Source organism: Triticum urartu, chromosome 7A (genome assembly GCF_056163025.1).
Source record: "Triticum urartu cultivar PI428250 chromosome 7A, HENAU_Tu73, whole genome shotgun sequence".
In the NCBI taxonomy this organism is placed as follows: Eukaryota; Viridiplantae; Streptophyta; class Magnoliopsida; order Poales; family Poaceae; genus Triticum; species Triticum urartu.
In genome coordinates this window covers 2357150-2378225 of record NC_141879.1, presented here as the reverse complement: position 1 = coordinate 2378225, position 21076 = coordinate 2357150, and the positions used below count along the sequence as shown (strand labels likewise).

Here is a 21076-nt window from a genome sequence, read left to right as displayed (position 1 = left end):
GGAGCCCCACCGCGTCTCAAGCAGCAGCGAGCGCCTCCACCGCGTCTTCCGCTGACCACGAGTAAGAAGCAACAACACACAGGGCCACAAACAACAGCAGCAGTACGGTTCGGCCATGAACAGCAGCACCAGTACAGGCCGACAAGAAGCAGCAGCGGCAAAACAGAGCGGCGGTGGCCAACAGTTGCACCTGCGTCATGACGGGCGGTGGGCTGAGAGAGAGAGAGAGAGAGAGAGAGGAGGGAGGGAGAGAGAGAGACCTAGCCGCCGCCGTCGAGGACCATCGGGAATCACCGGGACGAACCGCCGCTGTCTTCTATCGAGCACTAGTAGCGACACACGAGAGCCAGATGGGGAACGAGGGAGGAGATGAGCACGTCTCCTCGGTGAATCGAACGGGCAGGGGCACTCTGGTGATTTCCACGCGGGTCCCATATGACAGGGGCAAAACACTCAATTCCAAACTAAGCAGTGGCAAATAAGCAAATACAAAGTAACGAGTGGCTAATCATCAAAGTGTGAAGTAACTAGTGGCAAAAAATCAAAAATCCCGTAATACAAATATAACTAAACTTTGTCACATCTGATTTCCAATTGTCCGTGGTGAAGCTAACTCTACCAGGGCTGTTGCTGATAATTTCTCTCAATTCAGTCCTCTCTCTTTCAAACATTGCCATGATATCCCTTCTAATTGTGTATCGACTAACAATCTTAAACTTAGGACAAGCAGCACCAATCATTTTTTGAACCCCACTTCTTCTATCACACTAAATGCATGTGAACCCCCAACTAGGAACATAGAGATTGCAGCTCTAATAGTTTCCATGTCCAACTTTGTGTTCCTAACTGAATGTGAGCCATCCGCATTCTTTTCAGTTTTCAGAAAATAGCTATTCACTTCATTTGTATTATGTGGATGCACTTGAGCAGTATGCCTTAACAAACTAGATGTTCCATTCTTCGAGGTCGCTCTAAGTGTAGTATGACAAATATTGCACTCTGCCACTACTTCATCAGGATTAGGTTGTTCAATCCTAGTGAAGTTTTTCCATGCTTTTGACCTTAATTTTGGAGCAGTGGTAACCTTTGGTCCTGGCGGTGCCGGTGGCGATGTCGGAGGACTTGCTTCATGTCCGTCGGCTGGCTGACTTGCTTCATTAGTTCTTGCACGACGTCCCTCTTGGTTCAACCTTGTACGCTTGCTGCGAGGTGCTGCCATAGCAGTAGCTGATGGGGCAACACGACGACGAGCAGGATCAGCCACAATGATCTGGTCCAACCTTGCACTTATGGCAGCATTGTCCTGTTCAACACTGGGATCATAATCCTCCTCTTCCTCTTCATGAACTTCATCACTTAGACTCCACAAACTAGCCATGCCTACCACAAAATTCAACACACAATGCCTGAAACAGAGTAGCACAAATATTAATCTACTATGCAGCAAAAAACATCCTAAATGGAACAATAAACATACCAACAGAGAGAGGAGGACAGAAGGTCATCCCTGCCGGTCGCCGGCGTCGGATGGGGAGGGCGCGCCGCCGTCAGATGGGGAGGGAGCGCCGCCTTCGGATGGGGAGGGAGCGCCGCAGTCGGATGGGGAGGGAGCACCGGCGTCTGATGGGGAGGAAGCATCGCCGATGCGTGGCCCCGGAGGAGGATCAGATCGAGGAGGGAAAGGACCGCCGGGGCCGCGCCATTGCAGTGCCAGAGTTGCAACACCGTTGCTGGTCGATGGATCGAGACAGGGTGGGTTGGGGACTTGGGGTCTCGACTCGAGGACAGTGGACTGGTCGGGGCTGCGGCCGCAGCCGCCGCTCGTCAGGCCGACGAGGTACAACAGCGCCGGGGCCTCGCCACAGCAGGAGCCAGGACTTGCGTCGCCGCCGCCAGTCGAGGGGGATCAAGGAGGAGGGTGGACTGGTCGGGGACTCGGGGTGTGCGTGCGGGTGCGGGTGCGGGACGGGGGGGGAGGGGGTAGGCATTAGGGTTAGCCGGTTAGGTGGTTTGTGGGCTAGAAGGCCAGCTTGTTGGGCTGGATCGCTGCTTCTCAGCCTCTTTGTAGCAAATGCTCGGGCCGAGCCAGGCTTTCGTTCGGGTTAATTTTGAAGCCCGGCCCAAAAATTAGACATGCTCTGTTTTGCAGGCCCGAGCCCAGCCCGAACACAAGCCCGGCCCGGCCCGACCTGGGTTTTTTTGGGACGGGGTCGGTTTTCGGGCTGCCGGGCCGGGTTGTCCATGCCCGGGTTTAAATTAAGAGATGGTTTCTCTTCTGTGAGTGGGGATTTTATCAATACTATAATCATCTTTCTTCCTTATAAGCGACCCACTTCTTCAATGCTTAGCTAACAACCAGTTTGGTGTGCCGTTTTTTGTCATTCTTTTATATAACAAAGTGTGCAGGCAATATATTTCTGATCATTTAAAAGAGTTGAAAATAATGTTTTGTTAAAGTATATTAATACCATATGACATAACTTCACATGGACAATACATTTGATCACACGGATGTTGTATTTGCAAAATCTCATTTTGTGTTTCAAAGATAAACAGTTACATACAGTAAGAGTGACTAGCTGAAGTGAGTAAAGTGAAACTTTTCTTTTTTTTTTTTTTGATATGAGTAAAGTGAAACTGATTTACAGGGAAGTAGCAGGACTGTTTCTTTTTCCTGAAACCGAAACCTGGCTCCTCTGCTTTTCCTGGACCGCGGCATACTCTGTTTTTGAGCAGTCCATCGTCACCCCATCCCAATTTGCAAAACATGTACGTCGTCAGTATTCAGCACAACAAATGCACATCAGGAGCCATGGAAAGAGGAGTTGAGAAGGAATGAAGGATGCCAAAATATGAGGGGATAAAACAGAGCAAAACCGGTCAAATCACACCAACAGTATGCATATGTAGAGTATGTACAGCAGATCGATGTGCCTGAACCATAGAATATGTACCGGAAAAAACTGCATGCATTGGTTGCTCGAAACATAGCAGCTCCTCTCCTCTGTTTTTGCTGGGCCTCTGCATGCATTGCACAACAGCATGCGTCCGGAGTCTTCATATTATCTACATTTTGCTGTATGTTATGCTGTACTTACAAGAATCCCATCTTCTCTTCTACTCCCTCCATTTCTAAATATAAGACCTTTTAGAGATTTCAATACGAGCTACATACGGATGTATATTCACCTATTCTGCTCCACATGTTATCCATATTGGAATCTCTAAAAAAACACGGAAACGTAACACATCACATAAAGTTTTTGAAATCGTGGAAACGCTACCACCCAAATCACAAAAAGCATGGGACTCATAATCTTTGATTTTAATATTAATAGTAGGTTCCCACTCAGCATAAAGTTTTCTAGGAATATAAACTTCCAATTCAAGTTTTTCTTCAAAAGATTTCATCATAGCATCAACGATATGTTTAGTAAAAGCTTTATTTTGATTATAAGCATGAGAAGAATTCAACATGGATTGCAACAAGGAAAAACAATCTATTAAACAACAACTATCATAATTAAATTTCTTGAAATTCAAAAGAGTGGGTTCATTGCTACTAAAACTTTTGACCTTTTCAATCCCACTTTTATCATTTTTTGCATCAAGATCTATAAACTCCAAATTATTGGGACGCCTTTTAACTAAAATTGACTCATCTCCAGTCCCATCTTTATCAAGATTTATATTGGAAAACAAAGATTCAATAGGAGTCACATCAATCATTTTAAGATCTTCATCATTATTTTCACAAAACTCTAGTTTAGCGGCCATCTTATTTACCAAAGTGGTTTGTTTATCGGAAATTTGGCCAACTAAATTTTCAAGATGAGCAAATTGAGATTTAAGACTAATAAATTCTTTAGACATATCGTCGAGCTCTTTATTCATATACTCCATAGAAGTTTTTTGCTCCTTGAGCTCATTCCTAAAGAAACTATTATGCTCAAATTGTAAGGACATGAAAGTCCTAGTATTATTTTCAATTTCTTCCAACCTCTTAGAGTAAGGATCAAAGTTCTTGGGTTGAGCCATCAAGGCAAGCTAACACACGAGCAAACAAAAAGCAAACGAAAAGATGAACGGAAGAATGGCGAATAAAAAGGAAAATCTTTTCGAAAATCATTTTAGAAGTGGGGAGAGGAAAACGAGAGGCAAGTGGAGAATAATGTAATGCAAGAGATGAGAGTTTTATGATGGGTACTTGGTAGGCTTGATGTAGATCTCCCCGGTAACGGCGCCAGAAATTATTCTTGCTACTTCTTGAGCTTGCGTTGGTTTTTCCTTGAAAAGGAAAGGGTGATGCAACACAGTAGAGATAAGTATTTCCCTCAATTAAGAACCAAGATTATCAATCCAGTAGGAGAAACGCACAAGTCCCCAATAAATGCACCTACAGAAATAATTAAACACTTGCACCCAACGCGATAAAGGAGTTGTCAATCCCTTCAAGGTCATTTGCAAAGGTGAGATCTGATAGAGATGGATAAAACTAAACAAAAGATAAAAAATTGGAGTTTTTTATTTATAGATCTGGAAATAAAAGATTGCAAAATAGTAGATCGGAAACTAATATGATGGGAAAATAGACCGGGGGCCATAGGTTTCACTAGAGGCTTCTCTTTTGAAGGTAAATAGTACGGTGGGTGAACAAATTACTGTCGAGCAATTGACAGAAAAGCGCAAAGTTATGACGATATCCAAAGCAATGATTATGCAATATAGGCATCACGTCCGTGTCAAGTAGACCGACTCCTGCCTACATCTACTACTATTACTCCACACATCAACCGCTATCCAGCATGCATCTAGAGTATTAAGTTCATAAAGAACGGAGTAACCTCTTAAGTAAGATGACATGATGTAGAGAAATAAACTCAAGCAATATGATGAAAACCCTATCTTTTTATCATCGATGGCAACAATTCAATACGTGTCTCGCTACCCCTACTTTGTCACTGGGTGAAATCACGCAAGATTGAACCCAAAGCTAAGCACCTCTCCCATTGCAAGAAAAAATAATCTAGTTGGCCAAACCAAACCGATAATTTAAAGAGAAATACAAAGATATCATATCATGCATATAAGAATTCAGAGAAGATTCGAATAATATTCATAGATAAGCTGGTCATAAATCCACAATTCATCGGATCTCGACAAACACACCGCAAAAGAAGATTACATCGGATAGATCTCCAAGAACATCGAGGAGAACATGGTATTGAGAATCAAAGAGAGTGAAGAAGACATCTAAATATTAGCTATGGACCTGTAGGTCTGTGTTAAACTACTCACGCTTCATTGAAAGGGCAATAGAGTTGATGTAGATGCCCTTCGTGATCGAATCCCCCTCCGGTAGGATGCTGAAGAAGGCCTCAAGATGGGATCACATGGTAACAGAAGGTTGCGGCGGTGGAAAAGTGTTTTCGTGGATGCTTCTGAGGGTTTTGGAATATATATGAATATATAGGAGGAAGATCTAGGTCAGGATTAAAACAGAGCAAAACCGGTCAAAAATGACACCAACAGTATGCATATATAGAATATGTACCGGAAAAAACTGCATGCATTTGTTGCTCAAAACAGAGCAGCTCCTCCCTCAGTTTTTCCTGGGCCTATGCATGCATTGGACAACAAGCAACTGCTACGATTTGTTGAACTTCATATTACTTACAAGAGTCCCATCTTCTTTTCCACTCCCTCCATTCTAAATATAAGACCTTTTAGAGATTTCCATACGAGCTACATAAGGATGTATATAGACCTATTTTAGAGTGCAGATTCACTCATTTTGCTCCATATGTTGCCCGTATTGGAATCTCAGAAATTTGTAAAAGAAGCGAACAAATATTTGAAGTTATCAAATTTTATGGATATTCTAAACAACATTTCAAAACTGGAACATTTAAGAATAAATGAAAAAAATCTTAAAAATGCGGACAATTTAATTTTCTGATCCATTTGTTGAAAAGAGTAATAGGGAAAAGAAAAGAGAAGGAGAAACAGAAAAAAGAAAAAATACGAAAAATGGAAGGAAATGAAAACAAGAAAAACGAAAAAGGAGATAAAAGTAAAAGAAAAAAATAAAAACAATAAAGAAAACTGAAAAAAACCGGTTCGGAGAACCTTCTAGAACGTTCTGAAAACCAGAATAAACCAGCTGAAACCTTCGAGAACGTTCCTAAAACCAGGATCAGTGGAACGCACGTATGGCTCCTATAAGGGCCGGCCCGCCTCAATCGCTGCTTGTGCGTCAGGAGGACATTTCGATGCAGAATGCGTCCAATAGGAAATCCGGACATGACTCTCCTTTGTCCACCACTCGTGGTCTTGACGGGCTTGGATATTGGTTTCTTTGGATTCCTCGGGTGCTTGTTAGTCTAGTAGTATTTTTGTAATATACATAACATTTTTTTGAACTACACGAACATTTTTTTAAACTCAGTACTCCCTCCTGAATTAATTTGGATCGGAGGGAGTATATATTTTTTAAACAAGTGACAATTTGAAATGCCACAAACATTATTATTTTTTGCATGACTGTGCTTTAGTCCCTCCTCTCAGCCGTCGGTCTTCACTTATCCTCCCTCGATCGGACCATTTGGGCCGTCCATTAACTAAACTTAACTCAGCCGTGCTGTGCTTTAGTCCCTCAGAGGTTCAACATCAGGAAACAGTGTGGTCCTTGACAGGACCTTAACTAAGCCTCGTTAACCACACTGTTTCAGCTGTGCTTTGGACCATTCACTGAAGCTTCAACATCAGTGTGGAATACACCAGTAAAAACCAGCTGTGCCATGCTCATACACTATCTTACCCTGTGATGCAATGAATTTGCAAATATTGAAAAAATGAAATAGAAAAAAAAACAGTGCAAGTCCTCTGCTTTTGCTGCATGCTCTGTTTCATCCCCGGTCAAACTCGTAGCAGTTTCCTCTTCATTTCCGATAGGGCGCGGGTTCCTAGCCTAGCTTCAAAGAAGAATAATGAACGACTCTGCAAGACATCTATGTGTGCATCCCTACCTGCCATAATGAACGACTCTGTCACTGAATTCTTTCATACAGTAACACTCATTCAGTCCATAAATACTTCATCTGCTTAACTGGATAAGCAGCATTACATTTTGAATTTGTGATTCTTTCTCGTCACAATCTTAATACTGTTACCTAAAAAGAGCAGCAACAAGGAGCATCTGTTTAACTGAATTAGCTCTGCCTGAAAACAAGCAGCTTGGCAAGAGTTCATCTGGTACAACAACTTTACTGCCTTTTTGAAACAAACATGCTCTAAAACTATGCAGCTGCTTTAGATTTTGACATCTATAAAGACACCAAATAGATTACACAGATCGATGTACCTATATATGATTAATAAACTGAAGTTGAGTTACAAATTGCTATGAGGAGTTCTGGATCTTGGTAAAGAGAACTAGAGAACATGGTAAGCATAAGAGGCTATATATACCTCATTGAAGGCATAACCACATGAGGTCTGCTCGGCATACACAAGCGCATGCAACCGAAGTATTCAGCGCATGGCCTAGCCAACTGTTCTCTGTGGAATTGCTTCAACCAAATTCCAGTATGCGCCTCCTTTTGAGAAAGCCACCTCCAAGTTGGGACAACATACGATACGCAGTATCTCAAGGGCTGGGAGCTACTGTACGAGTCCCTCCGGCAATGTCTCTATCCCTGGACACCCCTCCATTACTAGATACTTGAGCGCAGTGACTCCATACATTCCATCTGAAAATGTTGTCAGGGCATCGCATTCATGCAGCCAGAGTTCTAGCAATTTTTTGTTGTTCCCAAGAATTGTTGGCATGGACACCAGCTTGCGACAATACCAGATCAACAATGTTTCAAGAGATGCAGGCAACTTTGGTACCTCCACCAAATTTTCACATTCTTTGATTTGAAGATCCTGGAGTCGAGGAGGCATGGCATTTTCATCAGCAGATATTGTTGATGGAAGTAAACCAGTTAAGTTGGAACGACCAAGCACATTTAAAACTCGAAGACAACTCAACCTTCGGAACTCTATCGCTGGCCATTGTACTATACTATTGTTGCCTCTAATCTCCATTGTTTCAACAAAACCAAAATGGTTCCATATATTCCGTTGTATTTGGGATGGTTCAGATGAGAAAAGGCAATTGCAGTCTACTATATCCACATCCTTAATAAATCTGCAAGGTATTTTTTTTCAGCTCCTCGTCAAAGAGCTCTACATTTTCCGCGAAGCCTTTAAGCCTCAATTTCACTCTAGAGTCACCAAGCCTCGAGAAATGAAGGTCCTTCACCAAAAATGGATCACAAAAAATCTAACACACACCTACACACTTTCACCGGTGGTGCTGGCCGGGTCACCGGCGGCTCTACTGAAAATCCCCAGGTGTGCGAGCAATGCCCATATGAGCGTTATGAGCTCGCCGCCGCGGGCGATGGCCTCCGAGTGACCGTCAATGTTGTCCGATGGGGCGATGTACAACATCATCTCCGACCAAAAGCCAGCGAGGAGCTCCCATGCCGTGCTGGTCTCTCCTTGGTTTAGCTCCGCCAACTGTTGTCCGAGCTTGGCACCATCCTTGAGCACCTCATGATTCTGTGAAGCGCTCATCAGCTCCACCAACTGCTGATACTCCACTTCAGCTGTTGACACTCCGGCAAGGATGTGCTCGGCCTTCTTCTTGACGGTCTTGTACAAGCTCTTGCACCACTCGTCATCCTCTGGAAGCAGCTCAGGAGAGTTGGCCACCAGGTAGGCGCAGTACCGGGACAGGTGGATGGCAGCGGTCTTATGGTCAGAGGGAGGTTGACATGAGCCTGCTGACCTGAGTTCAAGAATGTTTGTGGCGATGTGGCACACCAGAATGGTATTGGCTATACCTTTTGTGCCATCAACCACCCAGACGTTTCGACATCGAGAACTGACAGCAAAGTTATCCAGTTCAGACATCAACCACCCATTGCCTGTGATATCTGCTACTGAATTATGAACTGGATAACTTTGCTGTCAGTTCTCGATGTCTGAAACGTCTGCGTGTGAGGATATGGGACATTTCAATTTTAGTATGAACGCAAGTAGTAAAAATCTTTAGAAAACATAGAGGAGTATCAGCCAGATAGATTCGATATGGGCTGGCTTTCATTTCAGCACGCACGCACGCATTGCCTGTGTGTTCTACTCCACGTCAGTTGCGAAAAGACAAGCTTGCTGTCAAGTCTGAGGTTCAGACTAGATGGGGAATATTCTGATTGGCTGATCTTTCAGCAGCATTGTTGGAAAGCAATTTTCCTTCATTTCATATTCACATCCGTTCTTCCACAATGTTATGATATAAAACCAATGTGCATGTAGTTGTCACTAACTAGAAGCTATGATAGCTACATAAACGAAAAACAAAGGAAGCAAAGTGGAATGAGAAGATAGTAAAGTAGGGAGAACGGGAGGACATCGCTGAAACGTGTCAAGGAAATTGACCATCTGTGCAGCAGTGTAGGTGCTGGTCAATTCCTCCCATAGTACGTACCTACCTCGTGCGTTTCACTCGTTTTCTTGTCTCCGCTCCGCTAGGGAATGTGTCATGGTCGACTCTTGACGACGTAGTAGTGGTCCTTGTAAACAGTTTCATTTGAATTATACCTTTGCACTGAAGATTAGATTGCACTGAGAGATTAAACATATGGTGAAGGGGAATGCAACTTCGGCCCTTCACCACTAGTTCTTCTAGTAAAGGGAGCATCTTGGGCATGCTTGCTATTGGGCATACAGAAATATATAGCTTCTTGAGCAGAGGGAACGATACATCTGCCACTTGTCCTGGCACCTCCTGGTGCCATCGCTCTAGTCCATCCATGACGGCAATTATCATATGTTCCAATTTAGGAAAGAAGGGTGGTCTAGAAGTATTGGATTCCCTGATGTCAGTATCTTCAGTGCCAACACATATACTTGTCAACCTATGCAAGCCATTCAAACGCAAGTACACGAGGGAGGGCAGCCGCCATAATGGTGGAAGATCCTTGCAATTCATGCAGTCACTCAGAGTAAGTTCACTAAGATGCTCTAACACTGTAGAGTTGTGCATCCATGATGACAATTTAGCACCAGTGTAATTACGTAACACTAGAATTTCAAGCCTTTTGTGGGGAAGAAGGGCCTCTAATATTGCTTCTGCTTTAGCATCTGCATATTGAATACGAGTACTGTAAGGTTCACGTTCCCAATTGAGTGACAATCGTTTCAAATTATGCTTGGTAGACAGGTTGCCTTCTTTAGCATTTTCTGCAGCATGCACTTTTCTCAGCTCAAACAAAGAAAGAGCACCACCTAGATTCAGATCTTTCAGTTGATCAATTCCACGACCTGCATCACTATCAGTGACATAACTTGTCAATGTCTATAGAGAATTCAGTTGGCCAGTACCCTCTGGCATGCGCTCCAATCTTGTACACCCAACAAGGAAGATGTGTCGAAGACTTCTCATATATTTCATGCCGCCTTCTGGTAATTTCTTCAGGTGTCTACAACTAATGAGCTTCAATGTTTGCAAGCCATACAGTATGGTAATGGCTTCAGGCAGTGCATGTATACTAGAGTGAGAAAAATCTAGATAGCGAAGATGCTTCAAGTTTTTCATATGTCCCTCCGTTGAGAATGTCTTCAGTGCTCGCAAGGACATTAATTTTGACTTAGTCATACTCAGAAACTTGTCTTCATCACAAGGAAGCCACTCACTTTGGACTAATATCGTGCGGGCCCGGGTAGCTAGAATTTCCTCCATGGTTGCAATAGCTTGATTACTGACATAATGAAGTGACAAATGTTGAGCCTCATGCTGTAATGGTCTAGCAGCTGTGGATCCTTGCAGAATCTCCTGATGTGATGAAGATTCTTGCAGAATGGAGCAATCATTTCCGCTTATGGAGTCAGCAAGATCATGCATCTTGCAAGTAGTTGGTCGGTGGATTTTCTCATCTTCATACGCAGAGAGTAGATCCTTTTGAATCTCCACGTCTTGGAGGAAACATCTACAAACTAGTAAATCAAAAATTTGTTGGCCTCTTGTTTCTGATGCAATAAAGTCATTTTCCATCCATAGCTGGATTAACAAGTCTTTATCCATTGGGCTATCCTTGGGGAAAATAGCACAAAAGGAAAAGCATATTTTTGCTTCCGATGACAAGTGATCATAGCTTAGCTGTAGTGCAGGTACAGTCCCAGTGGTTGTCAGGATGCCATTCTTCCAGACATCACTATGCAGAACAGAAAACCACTGATTGTGATGCTTTGAACAAATTAAAGTTGCCATGGTCTTGATAGCAAGAGGCAATCCCTTACACTAGTGGACAATACTCTTAGCCAGTGAAATCAATTCCTCTTGCTTTCTCACTTCCCTTCCAAATGCGTTTATATGAAAAAGCTCGCATGACTGATCCTCATTTAGAACATATATCCGATGTGAAGGAAGTGTGCCCATTATAGAAGCAACTTGATCGATGTGGCTTATCACAATTATAGGACGCTTTGCTTATTATAAGAAATATTACTGGCTTGTCCTTTGCAATAAAAGGATTGGGCCTCTTTGTTGCACCTTGTTACTTTGGTTACTTGTTACTTGCTGTCAATTGTCTTGCTATCAAACTGTTTGTTACTACTACTTTACAGCACTTGCAGAGAATACCTTGCTAAAACCGCTTATCAATTCCTTTTGCTCCTCGTTGGGTTCGAAACTCTTACTTATATATCAAAATGACTACGATTGATCCCCTATACTTGTGGGTCATCACCTACCCCTGTGCACTCCGGATGCCCGGGGTTCTTGACCCCCAGTGCCTGGGCCTCTTAGGTGTGCAACCCCTAGCTAGTCTGGGTGCCCGGAGTTGCTTGTGGGCAATAGCTCCTGCAGCTGCTCGAGCAAATGAGCATACAGGCAAGAAGAGAGGAAAAAACAAGGCAACAAATTCCTTTCTTTTTTCCACTGAGCCAGTGATACGTCTCCAACATATATATACTTTCTGATTGTTTCATGCTATTATAGTATCAATCTTGCATGTTTTATATGCAGTTTTATATCATTTTATGGGACTAGTCTATTACCCTAGTGCCCAGTGCGAGTTGTTGTTTTTTTGCTTGTTTTTGGCTTTTCAGAAAATTAATATCAAACGAAGTACAAACGGAGAAAAATATTTGGATTAATTTTTTCTGGACCAGAAGGGACCCAAGAAGGTTGGGGAGAAGACCACAAGGGCTACGAGGGAGCGACAAGCTCGCTAGGCGAACCCTTGGTGGAGCCCCAGGCTTGTGGGCCCCTCGTGGCACCTCTTGACCTAATTCCGCCTCTATAAATAATCAAATATTCTTAATACACCAAAGACCCACGCGAAACACTTTTTTTGCCGCCGCAAGCTTCCGTTCTTCCACAATCCCATCTGGAGGCCTTTTCCGGTACTCTGCCGCTTGGGAAATCGATCACGGAGGGCTTCTTTCTTGCTGCCTTCCGATTATGCGTGAGTAGTTTAGCACAGACCTACGAGTCCAAAGCTACTAGCTAGATGGCTTCTTTTCTTTCTTTGATCTTCAATACCATGTTCTTCTCGATCTTCTTGGAGTTCTATCTAATGTAATATTCTTTTACGGTGTGTTTGTTGGGATCCAATGAATTGTGGATTTATGATCTGAATATTCATGAGAAATATTTGAGTATTTTCTGAACTTATTTATGCATGATTGTTATAGCTTTGTATTTCTCTCCGATCTATCCGTTTGGTTTGGCCAACTAGATTGATTTATCTTCGGTGGAAGAGATGCTTTGTGATGGGTTCAATATTACGGTGCTCTATCCCAGTGATATCCCAGTGACAGAAAGGGGCAAGACACGTATTTGTATTGTTGCCATTAAAGATAAAACGACGGGGTTTATTTATATTAGTTGAGTTACTTTGTCTACATCATGTCATCTTGTTTAAGGCATTACTCTGTTTCATACTTAATAGGATAGATGCATGCCGGATAGCGGTCGATGGGTGCAGTAATAGTAGTAGATGCAGGTAGGAGTCTACCACTACCAGCGAAAAGCCTAGCAGTAGCGCGGGTGGCCGCGCTACTGATACGACGCTACAGCTAACGCTTATCAGTAGCGCGCTTTGACCCGCGCTACTGCTATTACTTTAGCAGTAGCGCGGTTAGCGCGGGCGCGCTACTGCTAAACCTAGGGTGGCGGGAACGGTACGTCAATTTTAGTAGCAGCGTGGTTCGACCGGGCCGCGCTACTGCTAAGTTTGTAGCAGTAGCGCATGTCTGGGGCCCGCGCTACTGCTAATTAGCAGTAGCACTTCTTCCTGACCCGCGCTGCTGTTAAGATTCTGTGTATAAGGTTTTCCCTAGCAGTGTACAGCCAAAAATAATGAGGTTAGTTGGAACATCAATTTGTTTTTACCCACACCTCTAGAAATGTAATTTCATCATGAAAATTTGCATGCATGTAGAAAAAACACCAATGTTTCTTTCCAAAAAATTCAGAATTTTTTGAATTTTTTACTATTTTTTTCGGATTTAACAGTTCATCCGGGATCACTGGAGCTCGCGATCACATACTCCATGTCCTAGGTTACATCCCTACTGTAGCCATCCCAGTACTTGGGTACACACTCACCCTGGAGAACACATTGGTTTTACAGTACTGAAATGTTCAGGTTTGACGGTACTAGTGGTTAGTAGTGGAAGCAGTAGACAACTACCAATTTCAGCACATACTTAGTATATATCGTGTAGTGCTGATCTAATCAAGCAGATTATGTTGTGTTCACATAATAAGATCTGCTTTACAGTACTGAAATGTTCAGGTTTGACTGGGAACTCCAACATGCCCAGCTATTTGGTGAGCTAAAGAAAATTTGAGGCACTGAATATTCATTTTCATGCAAGTAATCGTGCCTTCTCAAAGACTGAGTAAACATGCACTGACAAATTTCAGTCTATATTGATAATGACAGATTTCAAACTACTATCACAAACTAGTCACTGAATTATTTCAGACAGCAATAGCGGTTGCTTCAAGACTGAGTAATATGCAGTAACGAAGTTCATTCCAAAATGACCGTCTTTCTTAGACTGAGTAATATCACTAAATAGTCACTGAATTATTTCTGAACATGTCGTTCCTTCTCGCCACAATCTTAATGCTGTCAGCTAACAAAGGGCAACGACAACAAGGAGCACCACACAACTGAATAAGCTCTGCCTGGAAACAAGCAACCTGTCACGAGTTGATCTTAAATAACAACGATAATTGGACATCGTTACGGCCTTTTTGATACAAATATTCTGTAGCTGTTATACATACAATGTATGATATGCAATGTATACCACATACATCACACCATCTTCACCTAAAGATGACCCTGTTTTGCTACAATCAGGCCCTGGTCACTACTTCCAGCTCTGTGTATGGTCCTCACCAGTCATGTTACTGTCGAAGATAAGATAGATGATCTGAGGGAATGAATGAATATAAAAGATTTTTTTTGTAAGCAGCAGAGGAGATCATGTAATCACGTAGATGTTGTATTTATAAAATCTCCTCCTCCGTTCTACGAGGTCGTACAACAGACTTGAATGGGAACCAAAGCAAATTCCAGTCACTGAGTTCTGTCATACAGTATAACAGGAATTACTTGAAGACTGGGTGATCCATAAAGCCATGACCATAATTTGATAATGAACTATGTAAATGGCAGTGCCTAACAGTTGTGTCGTAGACCAGCATGGTCCAATATGTACTTAGCAGGCAAGGGTCACGTACTAGCAAGTATAAACTTCACTGAACTTGATTTGTAAAGGAAACAACTTTCCCCGTTACTGTTGCAGTGCATGTACAACTAATGTGAATCATTTGGACGTCATAGCAGATACCTGGAGACAAAAACACAAGCACTCTTTACATAGGTACAGGTTTTGACATCTACAACGAGACCAAATAGATTATTTGGATAGATGGAACTATATATACATGATTAATAACTGAGGTTGAGTTATAAATTTTGGAAGGTGACATAATAACCAGGTAAAGAGAAGAGGGTGTCTATATACCTCATTGGCACACATAGCTCCACGAGGCACAGGCACACACAGGACAGGAGGCACATGCACATGCATCCCAATGAAGACAGTCTAAGCATTCAGTGCATGGTATCAGCCAATCTATCTGTCTCGAATTGCACTGATCTGCCAACTGATCTACGTGGAATTGCTTCAATCAAATTCCAGTAAGCACCTCCTATCGAGAAGGCCTCCTCCAGGTTGTGGCAGTCCCTGATAGTTAGTTCCTCAAGGGCTGGGAGCTGCTGCAGGAGTCCCTCCGGTAGCGACTCTACCCATGGGCACCGCACCATTTCCAGCTTCTTGAGCATAGTGACTCCATACTTTCCATCTGGAAACATCATTAGGGCATTGCACTGTATCACACTTAATGTTGTCAATCTTTTTGCATTCCCAAGATTTTTTGGCATGGACACCAGCTTGGCACAACATGCGATGTGCAAATATTCAAGATTTGCGGGCAACATGGGTACCTCCACTAAATTCACACAGTTTTCAATTCCAAGATACTGGAGTCGAGGAGGCAAAGCATTTTCATCATCACATATTCTTGATGGAAGTGAACCAGTAAAGTTGGAACAGTAAGACATTTTTAGACTTCGGATACGCTTCAAGTGTCTCAGTTCTGCCGCTGGCCATTTTACTATGCTATAGTTGTCTGAAATCCATATACATTCAACGAAACGGAAATTGTTCCATATATTCCATTGTATTTGGGAAAGTACAGAGGAGAAAAGACTGCCCCAACCTACAATATCCAACTTCTTAAAGAATCTGCAACCTATTCTGTTCAGCATCTCTTCAAATAAATTTACATCTTCATTCCGACCATCGAGTCGAAGTCGCACGTCAGAGTCACCAAGGCTCGAAAAATGAAGTCTAGTAGGTCCCAACATACATTCAGGCGTCAGCCATATTTCGCCTGTGCAGTGAAGGTTAGATTGCATAGGTAGATGCATCAGATGGTAAAGAGGAATGTTTGAGAACACCAACTGTATATCTTCAAGCAAAGGGAGCATCATGGGAATTCTTCTTAGCATTGGGCATCTGAAAATATCTAGCTTCTTGAGCCGAGGAAATGATACATTCACTGCTTGTCCAGCCACCTCCAGGTGCCATCTCTCTAGGTTACGCATGTCATTAAATTTCATAGTTTCCAGCTTAGGAAATAAGGGTGGTGGAGAAGCACAGGATTTGCCATTGTCTATGCCATCATTCCCAACACATATACTTCTCAAGCTATGCAAACCATCCAAACTCAAGTACCTGAGGGAGGGCAGATGCCATATTGGTGGGAGATCCTTGCAATATTTGCAGCTTTTCAGACGAAGTTCACTGAGATGTTCTAACAGTTTAGACTTGTGCATCCATGATGAAAATTTATCACCGGTGTAATTAGACAATTGTAAAACTTCAAGTCTATTGTGAGGACGAAGGGCCTCTAATATTCCTTCTGCATTAGTATCTACATTACATCCAATTTGTGTCCTATAAGAAGGTTCACATTTCCAATTGAGTGATAAACATTTCAAATTATGCTTGGCGAACATATTGCCTTCTTTAGCATTATTTGCACTATGCACTTTTCTTAGCTCAGTCAAAGAAAGAGCACCACAAAGATTCAAATCTTACAATTGATCAATGCCACGACCCGCATCACTATCAATGACATAATTCGTCAATGTTTGTAGAGAAGTCAACTGACCAATACCTTGTGGCATACGCTCCAAACGATGACATCCAAGGAGGAAGATGTGCCGAAGACTTCTCATAGATCTCATGCCTTCTGGCAATTTCTTTAGGTATTCACAACTATTGAGCTTCAATGTTTGCAAGCTGTACAACATGGTAATGGCTTCAGGCAGCGCAGATACATAAGAGTCAGAACAATCTAGGTAGCGAAGATGCTTCAAATTCGTCAAATATGGCCTGATATAGCATGTTTTCAATGCTCGTAAGGATATGAATTTTGACTTGCCCATAGCCCCCCTTCGAACTAATATTGTGCGGGGCCGGGGAGCAAGAATTTTCTGCATGGTCGCAATAGTATGATCATGCACATAATCAAGTGACAGATGTCGAACTTCGTGTTGTAATGAATTGACATATGTGGACTCTTGCGGAATTTGTTGCCATGAAGATTCTTGCAGAATAGAGCAATCATTTCCACTTACGGAGTCAGCAAGATCATGCATGAGATCATGCATCTTGTAAGTGGTTGGCATGTAGATGAACTCATTATATTCATCTCGAAATCCGGAGAGCAGATTATTTTGAATATCACCATCTTGAATGAAACATCTCCAAACTAGTAGATCAAAAATTTGTTGGCCTCTTGTTTCTGATGGAACAAAATCATTTGCCATCCATAGGTGGATTAACATGTCTTTATCCATGATGCTACCCTTGGGGAAAATAGCACAAAAGGAAAAGCATATTTTTTCTTCTGATTTCAAGTGATCATAGCTCAGTTGTAGCGCAGGTACAATCCTAGTTGTGAGAATATCATTTTTCCAGACATCACTATCCAGAACAGAAAACCACTGACTGTGATCCTTCAAATGAAGTAACGTTGCGATGGTCTTGATAGCAAGAGGCAACCCCTTACACTTGTGTACAATACTCTTAGCCACTGAAATAATTTCTTCTGTCTTTTCCACTGTCCTTCCAAATGCATTCGTATGAAAAAGCTCCCATGATTGATCCTCTTTTAAAAGTGATATATGATGTGTAGGAAGTGTGCCCATAATAGAAGCAACTTGCTCGCTACGGCATGTCACAATTATAGCACTACCGGGGCCAGCATCTGAGCACAACAATGATAGCATGTCTTTCCACTTTTGTCCATCTTCATTCCAAACATCATCAAGCACTAGGAGGTACATTTTCTTGCCCAACACTTCATGAAGTTTCTTCTGCAGTGCCTCCATTTCGGTCAAGTCACACTTGTTCATCGTGGCTACTTGTATTATAGATCGGATTATTTCATCGATAACAAATTTGTTAGAGACACAAACCCATATGACCAACTCAAAATGATGCATAACTCGTTGGTCATTGTGCACAAGTTGAGCAAGTGTGGTTTTACCAATCCCCCCCATACCTACTATGGGGAGCACCATAATAGTATTATCATCATTATTGTTATTGATGTTAGAGTGCTCGAGCAATATCTTCACCACTAGTTCCTTCTCATCTTCTTTGCCAACAATCTCTGAGTTATCAACATGAGAGTTTGTTCGCGGATGAATAACGGTTGGTGCCTCGGTATTTTGTAGGAAGTGGAAAGTGTTCATCTCCGCGACCAGTTCATCTATGATTTTAAGGGCATCCTTCATCTTCCCACTCATTGAAAGACGGAAAACAATCGGACTATTGACACTGAAATAACTCAACACCTGAAACGGAAAGATATAAATTGAAATAAAAAGGCTTATGTTTCCAAATTAAAACCCTAAGCTGAAAATAGAACCAAACAACAGAAATAGAATTGTCAAGTAGTCCTATTAAGGGTTTTTGTTACCGCTCAGTGTATTCAGTACAGCGGGGTTACCGTGTTTCCCTCTACCATACGAGAAACATACAAGCTGACCCAAAAGAATCTTTTGTTTTTGAAATTTTGAATTTGCATGCATAGTTAACTAACCTGGAAACTTTTACATAACATCCAAGCAACGATGGTGGCAGGCGTGCCCCTCCTAAGCATGCAACACAAAGGTCTTGTGTTCGATTCCCCATGACAGGCGCAAAGAACTAAAACCAATGCGACACAAGCGATTTTCTAACTAATATGAGCACAATTCATATTTGTACCTCGCCCAGATAAATTTGAAGTTGAATTTCGTTGGAAAATTTTGAAAGGTAGTCGCTCGGTGTTTTCGTGTAACCGTGCCCCCTCCCATCCGCCTAAATTTTTGGGATTCGCTACCCAAAACCTTGATCCCATTTCAACCTCAAACTCTATTTAAAATACAATAGCGTCACGCCAATTCAATTTAAACTTCCAAACAGATCCTCAACTAAAATTGAAGGGCTTCCATTTCCAAAGCCAGTCGGTCCGGAAGAAGGTAGGACAAACCTTGCGTGCGGTTGAGTGGCTGCGGATCTGGGCAGCACGGCGGCGCAGCACCTCGTAGCGGAAGGCATCAAGGACGTCATCGGCTTGGTAAGCCGCGGTCTTGAGGTCCTTGATCCACTGGCGGATGGCAGGGTTGGTGCGGCTCTTGTCTTCAGCATCGAGCAGGATGCACTGGACGGCAGCAAGGTGGCGCTCCAGCTTCCGGCGGGCCTTGTCCAGCCCCCACGCCCTCAGCAGCTCGCGCACCATCGCATCGCCAGCCTTGGCCGCCACGCTGCCCAACAGCGGTATCAGCAGGGGAACCATGTCGCGCCGGTGTGGAGGCGAACCAGCGTTGAGAGAAATTAGGTCATGACTGGAGAGGCAGCTGTCATGTCGCCATTGGAGGGTTGCTAGCCAGCCTAGCCTAGGTATGTACGTCCAGCATGTTAGAAACATGCTAGGGCGTCCACTACGAGGCTAGCATTCCAACGCGGAAGGCGCGCCTCCATTGTTTCCTCCGCGCGGATCCATACAAAGCCGGCCGGGTTTTCATTTCCAAGCTGGTTGTCGTTTGGCCCAATGCTATGGCTTCACGTAATCTTGAAACTCCATCTCTCCGTTCATAGCGAGGCGTATATATCGAACTCCATCTCTTCGCTGCATGCTCCTTTCGTCCGATGAAGAGTGTACATTTGACTTTAAAATTTATCCACAAAAGAGTCTACTTTTATCTTTTCAAAGCACTTTAAAGTAGAAAAAAATGTTTCTCTCTCATCACACGGTAACCAAGACCAATAACATTCTACACATGGTCTTCTTCATTTCTACATGCGCTTATCTTATTGGGGGTTGAGTAATTAAAGATTAGAGAGATGGTAGTTTGCACCTTTCAAATGCATTTTTTACTCGACGTCATAATTTGTCCTAAAATTTCTATATGTACACTTTTCATCGGAGGGAGGGAGTAATTAAGTTCATCTTTTTCTCTGCTAATAATTAAGTTTCGTTATTATGTTATTATGAATATCTTATATAGGCATTCAATTATCTATACAATGATTTTTACTTTTTTTTAGAACGAAGACGCCAGGAGCGTCCGGCTTTAAATTAATAAAGCCCATAGCGAACAGGCAGAGTGTCATACGGACATACTTAACACCAACAACATAAACGCTACGGCGAAGCGAGAAACGATAGTCTAGTAAGGGTGCAAACGCCGGACTACGAGAAGATTACAAGGCCGAAGCCCATGAATATAAGCACGCAGGCTCGCTAGAACAAAATAGATACCGCACCCTCAGGTAGGTATCGCCGGCTCCCTAGCCGCCAGAAACACTTGGTTATGAACTTAATACTTGAAGATACATGTTGGATAGCGATCTTAGGTTGGAGTATTAGTTGTATATGCAGTTGGATAACGGTCTACATATCACGAACGTAATGTCTATATGAGATTATACCATCGATGATCATAGTCATAAATATAAATATTGCAATTTAATCAATGTCCAGTCGTAATGTGTTCATCACACTACACTTTTATGGTTGAAGAGATACCAGTAGTGAACCTATGGCTCTGAGGGTCTATCTTCTTATACTGAAAACTTTACAAAAGTAGTATTTCTGTGTTGACCATTTTTTAATGTACCTATCAATTCTTACCATACCGTGCAATCTAATGTTGTAACTTGCAAGAAAAGAAGCTAGACAACGCTTTCGATGTGTTGAAGACAAGTTTGTCTTGTGTTTTTTGTGCAAGCACCAATGACTCTGTTTACTGGAAAAAAAACTCATTCTGGTTCAATAAAACATTGATTCTGTACGGAGGGAAATACTTATTGCTATGTCGTTACCTCACCATTATACTTGGATTAATTGAAAAGAAAAAGAGATAAAGAAGGACCCTAC

General features: G+C 42.6%; 3 pseudogenes; all 3 read right to left on the bottom strand.

The window, feature by feature from the left end:
• LOC125518054 (disease resistance protein RGA2-like) overlaps positions 1-15114 on the bottom strand; it is a 63900-nt pseudogene extending 48786 nt beyond the window's left edge.
• LOC147956678 (uncharacterized) lies at positions 7534-8964 on the bottom strand (annotated as a pseudogene).
• A 74-nt stretch (positions 15115-15188) lies between the features above and the next one.
• Positions 15189-19492, bottom strand: LOC125518053 (putative disease resistance protein RGA4; annotated as a pseudogene).
• Positions 19493-21076: the final 1584 nt, after the last annotated feature.